The 8549-nt window shown below is 39.4% G+C and overlaps 1 protein-coding gene across 5 annotated transcripts in view; it reads left to right on the forward strand.

The window, feature by feature from the left end:
• The window catches only part of RUNX1T1 (RUNX1 partner transcriptional co-repressor 1), a 157463-nt gene that overhangs the window by 40056 nt on the left and 108858 nt on the right, over positions 1-8549 (forward strand). The window lies entirely within an intron of this gene.

Below are 8549 nucleotides of genomic sequence, written 5' to 3' on the forward strand. Positions count from 1 at the left end.
GGTGGCGTTAAAAAAGAGCCATTAGAATCTAGGTCCAGAACTCCAAGGGGTGGAAGCCTCGCCTTTAAGACATGGGAGGTGTGTTTTCAAGACTGAGGGCAAGTCCAGCCACGTTATCTGTTGGCCAGAGCAATTCACTCGAGGGATTTAGCTTCAAGTAAGAAGGATGTTTTCTGCTGTGGATTTCGCAACTGTCATCTGTACCTTGTGTCCTGGACATTTCATCTGTGGTGGGAGCGTGCAGATTATGATGGAACCCTGGGATAAGGTCTCTTTCGAAAACTGTTTATGTCAGAGAAAGTGAAGGGAGCTTTAGGGACTACCGATTATTTCAGTCTTGTCCTAAATTACAGCGCTGAGATGTCATCAGGCAAATAATTGAAATCGGTTAATTAAAAATAGAAAGTCTGCTGAATTACTGATGCTGTTGTGGTCCTGGAAATTTAATGTATGTTAATTTCCTCTGAAAAATATTATTTTTGGAGCCCAGAGTGTTTCTGTGATCGTTGCCAGTGAAGGCTCTGCTTGAGAACAGAGAAGCTTGGTAGAAGCCTGTCGGGGCAAGGGTGTTTCTGTTATTCTCAGGAACGATCTGGACTGCCCTTTGCCTACTTTGAGTAGTAGATCTCAGATTAAAAAGACAAGGCAGAGAGAGATCCTCCAGCTGGCTGATTTGTGTGGGTTTTTTGGGCAGGACCGACAGAAGAGGCTGCGCTTGGTCACAGGGTTTGTACACCTCGCAGATGGTGTTTTGAAACAGTATCTGCCAGTTTTCTGCAACCACGGTTGTGTGTAGGTATCGCCAGTTGTTTGAAGAATGTTTTTCCCTTTAGGATGTGTCTTGTAAGTGCTCATCAGCGAGGATGCATTTGTGACCGAACTGCACCTTTTCATTAGTTCTGTGGACGAGGGATGTGTGCAGCTGAAATATGGGAAAAATCAATTTTAAAAAAGACAATGACTGAGGTCTCTGAAAGGTCATTTTAACTCTTTCAGCACTCATCTTGATTTATATGCACCAAGCAGCTGAAGATGTCATGTGCATGGAGTATGTGATATGGAAGCTGTGTGAAAAAGTGCTTGTGTTTTTTTATTTAGCCTGAGTACTGTATAGTTTCATCTGATTTTTATGTCATCAGTCAAATCTAACTTGTTTTTATGCTTTTAATAAATATGTGTTAAATGATCTGATCTGTCAGCATTTTGTAGAGTCTGTATTTTGTTTTGGTAAAACAGAACCGCATAATAACCCAAAGCCATTTGTGAACGATGACAAGTGAAAGAGATTAGGTAGGACCCTTGCTATCCCATATTAATTACATGATTTTAAAGTATTCTTTGAAACATCCTTATTTAAAATGCATTGAACCATATTTAAGGTTTTAGAATCATTGATAAGTGTGTTTTAGTCATTAACATCTGACTGGTTCTGAAGCAGTAACCTGAAGTGTAGGCAGTGTTTCTCACTCTCTCTTGCTCATCAACTGTGTTAGAAAACCTTGTACTTGGATGCGGAGAACATATTAACAGCTGTGACTACGAGCTTGTGCCAGAATGGTGATACTTGAGCAGTTCTGACACTTGGTTATTTTTGACACCCATCTGCATTTTTTAACCACTACTATCAGACGGATTACCTCTTAATAATGTTTTTAGCATATTTTTGTCCATATATATGTACTTATATTAATGGGCATTTTTACCATCTGGGACAGATTTTTTACTTTTAAGTAAGACAATATGTGTACAAGATTAAAAGGACGTATTTCTGGTAATCTGGTATTGTCACTATCCTAAATATATATTAACATTTATCATCATCCTCATCACTGTTATCTTTCTTCCATAGGTCAGGTGTCAGAATTGGCTCCTGGTTGTCCAAACTTGGTGTAACAATTCTCAGATCTAGGACCTTTTTCATAAAAATGGGGGGATCCCTGGAAATAGATGTGTACAAACTGAATTTATTCAAAGATATACCAGTCTGTGGGGATGGGTAGGTAAAGTCTTAGTTTCAGGGCTTTATAACTTTGTCCATTTAAAAAAAAACAAAAAACAATGCACTTTAGCTATTGATAGCATGCTATTTCAAAAGGAACCAGGAAAAGTCGAAGAGAAGGCCATACGTGCTTTTAAAGAAATAGATGATACTATTTTTATGATTTAACTCAATATAAGGAAATATCATTTTACTGCCTGTCACTTACTAACAACCAGATCCTTGTGTTTAAGGGAAGAAAAATGTTTGCTTATGAGAAGGCTAGGAGACTCTGGGAATTACAGTATTTCAGGAGGAGATGGCTCTGAGCTTTCTGAAACATTTATATTTTTATCAATCTTGGTATAATATTATCAAAGAACATATGCTGACCTACAAAATACTTTCAGGACTGTTGCCTTAAAAGGACAATAAGTGAGCACAGTCTGTGTAGCCCAGAAATAGTGCTGTTCTTTCAGAAGATGGCTAGCATTAGGTCAGACCACCCTTTCTCAATGTTCTCAATGGTCCTGCTCTCCAGATGTGACTGGAACTTTTTTTAAGTTCAAGTTTCCAAAAAAAAAAAAAGGTTTGTTTTCAAAATCTGGTTTTACTTAAGACAGCTCCATCCTGGAGTGCATTTCATAAATTGCCCACATATTTTTCTTAGCAGAGAACTTAACTGGCTGTAATTTTTAACACATGGCCACATCATGTGATATTTTCAAAACACTTACACATAGCTTTAAGAAGGTCCCTGCAGAAATGATCCATCCTCTCACAGCCGGCCCTTTTTTTTTTTTTTTTTTTTTAACAGCATATCTGCATTTTCCATTTAGGAGAGCTATATATTATTAGCTTACATTTTTGGGTAGTAAAACAGTACATTGCTGATTGTAAAACATGGACTTTATTATCTGCTGAAAATTGATTTGGCATTTATAGCCACTGTGTACTAGACTGTTTTTCTGTTTTTAACATCAATGCTTGCAAGCGATGATTTGTGTAAGAAACAGAAATGAAATTGCCATGGACAGACAACTGCTAGTGTCCCTAGTCAGTGAACTTTTGGATAATGCACCTGGTTATTATTATTTTTTAATAGAGGCGTCTAAATGCTGTTGTACAAGAACAAGAAACACAGCAGTCCATGCACTGTCTCTGTTTTGCCTTGCGAGTTGATTTGCCATTGTTTTAGGCTAACTCTTTGCTGTAGTGCACAAGCCTCCTGCCAGCTATTAAAGACAGCTATATCAGCAGCAGATATCCAATTATAAATGTAGATTGTGCAGACATTACTTTTTCGTCACAAGCATCTAGAAGTTGCAGCTTCTTTTCAAACCCTGGCACCAGTTCCCTTTTTCTTTTTAAATTATTTTCTGTTAATATTTCTGAACATTTGACCTTTTAACTTCTATGTATTTTAAAATAATATTTGGAAATTTTTACAAGGCATCTTCCTGCACAGCTAATAATAGTCTATTGAAAAAAAAAGATATTTTTTAGAATAAACATTTGCTTAGTAGGCATTATATCGTCCAGAAATGTTTATTAACTGTTTCATCACTACACTGATATTTGAGGTTTGCACAGGAGATGCTGTAAAAACCATATTCTGAACAGACTTTGGAATCATCAAAGGAACAAAATACATTTTAGAGCCGGAAGATTGATCTTGAAAGTGCCTTCAGTTTTCAGGTGTTGAAGCTGAGGCTCAGGTGCTTTTGTAAAGTAAGTGGATTCTCGCAGTTGCCTCTTTGTACCACGCTGCTTCTAAATCACACGTGCGTGTTCAGTCACATTGGCATCTTGGTGTCGGTCCTCCTCTGTTGGCTTTTCCGTTCTACCCTGGATTGCGCTTACCATGTGCTTTCTCCCCGTCTACTCCAGGGCTTCAGGTCCATGTGGGGGGAAACTCTGCAACAGTAATCACTTGACCTGTGGCAAAGGTGTGCCATCAAATGTACCTTATAGTTGTTTGGAAGTTAGAGAGCCTCAATACGGTTAATTTTTGAGCATTGAGCAGATCCAATGATCTTAGCAAGGTTGTGACGACTGAGGGCATTCAGGTAGTAGACTTCTATGGGTTGCTGAAAAATGTACCAGGGCCAAATAACTATGGTTCAGTCTCTCCCCATGCCATGCCTTCAAGGAGTTTTGAGTTCTTATGCTCCAGGCAGAGAAGTAAACAGTAGTTGTGATACGGAATAGCAAGAGCTTAGAGACAGGTACAGGAGCCCAGAGGCAGGTAGTACCTGATGGGATTAGGAGCCAAGCACAGAGGGGGAAGGACATGTGGACCATGGGCTTATGGGTCTTGACTGTCTCCTGCTTCTCCAGATTGGATCTCTGTTAATGTTACTTAATTTTTAGTTTGCTGTTCTTATACTGAGGATAGGATACTGATTTTTGTTTACTAAGTTTTAATATCTGTGTGTGACAGTGGGTATGGCATTGCTCGAAAGCAGTTTCTTTGTGTACAATTGTGGTTCTTTGGTGGCTGACAGTATCTCGTGGAATACATCATTAACTTAAATGACTCATAACTTGAGAACAATAGGATTTCACACCTGACCAAGAAGCAGGTTTATCTGGCTGGCTTTCTCAAACAGCTGTTTGCATTAATTAATATTAATGTAAATATACTTTCTGAGAATGTCTAGCTTAATTATGTTTTTCAACCCATAGAGTTCCAATCAAAGGAAACAGGAAATCCTCTTAATCTCACAGGGAGTGTATAACTGCCATCTCTGAACAGAGTAAATCTCTGATAGTATAGTAAGCCTTTTATTGAAAGCCTGTACATGCCGGGCCCCAAGGCTAGGCACCTTGTATACTTACTAATTCTCACAGTTCTGCAAAGGGTTTCTGTGACCATGACGTCTATTAATATTGGAAACCCGAAGAGCAGGTAAATTAAGCATTTTCCCCGAGGACACATAGATGTCATTAAATGGCAGAGAAGGGATTCTCTCTGGTCTGTCAGCTGATATTTTATTCCTTTTTTAAAACTTTTCTTTGTTTATTTTCGGCTGTGCTAGGTCGGCCTTGCTGCACGCTTGCAGTTGCGGTGCGCGGCCTTCTCGTGGAGGTGGCGGCTTTTGTTGCAGAGCATGGCCTCTAGGGCTTGCAGGCTTCAGGAGTTGTGGCCCATGGACTCAGCAGTTGTGACTTGCAGGCTCTCGGGCTTAGTTACCTCGTGGCATGTGAAATCTTCCTGGACCAGAAATTGAACGCATGTCCCTTGCATTGGCAGGCGGGTTTTTCATCATTGGAACACCAGGGAAGTCCTTGTTTTCTGTTTTTTTAAAGGAAGGGTGAGTGTGTTGTGTTTGGTGAGAGGATGTTTTGTAATGGAAGCTAGATGGAAATGTTTGAAGAGGGATGTTTGAATTTGGAGTAGAGTAGCAGAGAAGGTGGAGTTCTCGGTGCTGGAAACTGAAAATGGAAAAGCATTAGCCTCAGTTGTCAAGAGTGATCTTGGGTAAAACAGGTTAGGAGAGTAGTTATTTCTCTGTGTATTTCTATGCTTGAGAGAATGCAATGGGGAGTAATAGGTGCCAGGGGACTAATGTCTGTGTTTTGAAAAGTCTAATAGAAATTGTAAATTTACTCCCTGATGAAGCCGTGTAGGTTAACTAAGATATCACCTTTCTAGGCTTTTGACATGAGGTAATTCTGGCTAACTTTTGTTGATCAGAACCTCAGATGGAGTATTTTCTGTGTTTTGGACGATAGTAGGAAAATGGAAATCAAATGATGTGTTCAACATATGGGCAGACAAAATTGTTGAATATTGTGTGGTTAAAATTTGTCATGAAAGTCACTCAGTTGTGTCCGACTCTTTGCCGCCCCATGGACTGTATAGTCCATGGAATTCTCCAGGGTAGAATACTGGAGTGGGTAGCTTTTCCGTTCTCCAGGGGATCTTCCCAACCCAGGGATCGAACTCAGGTCTCCCGCACTGCAGGCGGACTCTTTACCAGCTGAGCCACAAGGGAAAAATATCAGATCTCTTGGTCATGAGGCTGCTGGGTACCCATGTTCTGCCCCAGGAGGTTCTAGGCAGGCAGACTGTTAGCAGAAAATGAGCACAATGTAGGAAAGCACGTTAACTTTTTTCACCATGCCCCCCTCTCCTTCTAAAAAAAAAACCAGTGATTTAAAAATTGTGGGCGGTTTTCCCTAGAAGATTTTACTTCTGTTTTCCACATTTCTCTTTTAAGGGCTGAGTGATAAGTGCAGTCTGTAAAAAGTCTCACTTTATTAGAGGGATTCTTTTAATTCTGTGTGGTTTATTAACATCATACCGTGTACTTTGATGCTCACGCAAGAAAGTAAATTTGAAAGTACCAATGAGAACATGATGCTGTAAAGAGTTTGGCCTTAAGAGCTATGTAATTAGATAGGCAGAAATGCTCTTTAGGAAGAAGGGATGTTAGAGGGTGTCTTTATCATGTGTTTATGGCTTTAACAAGAGTCTTAAAGAGTTTGACAAAATAAACAGACCATTCTTAATAATCAGGGATGATTTTGATGGGGTGCTAAGTTATTTAGAACTTTGGTAAAGACAATCGCACTTCTGAGCATATCATTCCTTTACATTTGAACTTTGCATGATTAAAACTTCCCTGCCTTCCTCTGGACTTGTTTGGTTTAATGATGCTGGAGTTATTGGGAGGAAAATGCATAATAAAATTTGAGGGTCCTGTGGTAACAATTTATATATTCTTTCATTTGAAATGCTTAACATGTGTCCCGACAAAGATATGACTGGAACAAAGAAAGGCCTTGATTCTGACACTTTCCTTGTGAAATAGGCATTGTTTCCTCTTTATAATGTTTCTGTCTGAACCTGCGTACTCGCATTTATGGCAACATCTCATTTGAAAGGTCTGTTAATACTTATTTTTTTCTTTCTTTCTACTCTAGTATAGTTGTGTGAGACAGCCTAGAGACAGGAAAATATTAAGGAATCAAAATGAAGATTTTTTTTTTTGTCCATAGAAAGCACTTTATTTTCTTCCAGTCTTTCTGCAGTGTTCTTAATCATTGGTTTATAGAATATAGAATAATAGAAACCAAAGGTAAAACCTCACTTGTTAATTACCCAAGCATTCTCTTGTATACCAGTATTTGCTCGTGTGTGCTGTGCTTAGTCACTCAGTCATATTCAACTCTTTGAGACCCCATGGACTGTAGCCCTCCCAGGCTCCTCAGTCCATGTGGATTCTCCAGGCAAGAATATCAGAGTTGCCATGCTCCCCTCCAGGGCATCATCCCAACCCAGGGATCGAACCCAGGTCTCCCGCATTGCCGGCTGATTCTTTAGCATCTCAGCCACCAGGGAAGCTTGCTGGTTATGAAATATCAAAAAAAAAAAGGTATATATAGATGTGATCAAGGTTTCACAGATTTTTCAAGTTTTTATACAATTTAGGAGTCTTTCTAAAGAACTTTGCTGGAAAAAAAAAAAGTTATTTAACTATTTGCTACATGGAGGAATATCTTTCTGGGTGTTCCCCCCCCCCTCCTTTGGTACCAACTTTTAGCACATCTTATTACCTTTTTTTTTTTTTTTCCGTTTTTAATGCACTCCTTTCAGAGTCTGGAGAACTAGTTAAAATCTCTGAATCTGCTACTTATTCCCTGTTGTTTTGGGCAAGTAACATAATTTCCCAGGTGAAGAATGTCTTTCTACTTATTTTTCATTTTTATCTACATTTTACTCATACATTCTGGGGATAAAGCCTTTGGTACTTTGGTACATTTTGCTTCATATGTTCTGTGGGTAAAGCATATCAGTGTGATGTTAATACACCTTTTCCTAAAACTTGGAGAATCAAACCATTTTTTAGTGTTTCCCAGAGAGCAGAAGGGTGTCTCTTTAAGCCCCAAAGTTGCTTCTGTTTAGTTGTTTAAAATTTCTATGCCTGTTGGTCAATTATTTTGAGTGGCCCTGGTCTTTTAGCTTTCAGCTGTGTTCTTTATCCGTTTGTGCTGGACGTGCTGTATCTTTTGCTTTATGACTTGAGTTTATACTATAAACAATTAATATGTTGTGTTTATGAGGCCAGAGAGCACAGGACATGGGGAATGTCCATGGCTGAGTGTGAGTCAGACTTCTTCCACTTCGTGGTATCACCAGCAACAAGCAAGTCGTTTCACTCTCTGTCTGAGCGTCACTTTCCTTGTCTGAGAAGCAAGGATTCTGCTTTGCTGACTTTCGTTTTGCAGTATGGTGGTAGTGATTATGATTGTTCACGTGCTGTGTCTCCTTGAAAAGCAGAGTACAGAACTTTTACATATAAGCGGTAATGATTAAAGTCAGTGATACTCTCTGGACTTAAAACATAGGGGAGAGTTTTTCAGTCACACAGAAGGACTCTAGGGTGTTGTGCTTGTGAGTTTTGTCTATAGTTGGTAGAATTTTCTCTCCCTTCTGCCTACCCTCTCTCTGTTCCTGTGCCCACAAGTCCACCCATTCCAGTAACTGGCTAGCTTGAAAACCATATAACCAAACTTAGAATGGTGAAGTGAATGCTTAGGTGAAAATGTGGAAAGCCCATCT

This window comes from Bos taurus, chromosome 14 (genome assembly GCF_002263795.3).
Source record: "Bos taurus isolate L1 Dominette 01449 registration number 42190680 breed Hereford chromosome 14, ARS-UCD2.0, whole genome shotgun sequence".
Lineage (NCBI taxonomy): Eukaryota > Metazoa > Chordata > Mammalia > Artiodactyla > Bovidae > Bos > Bos taurus.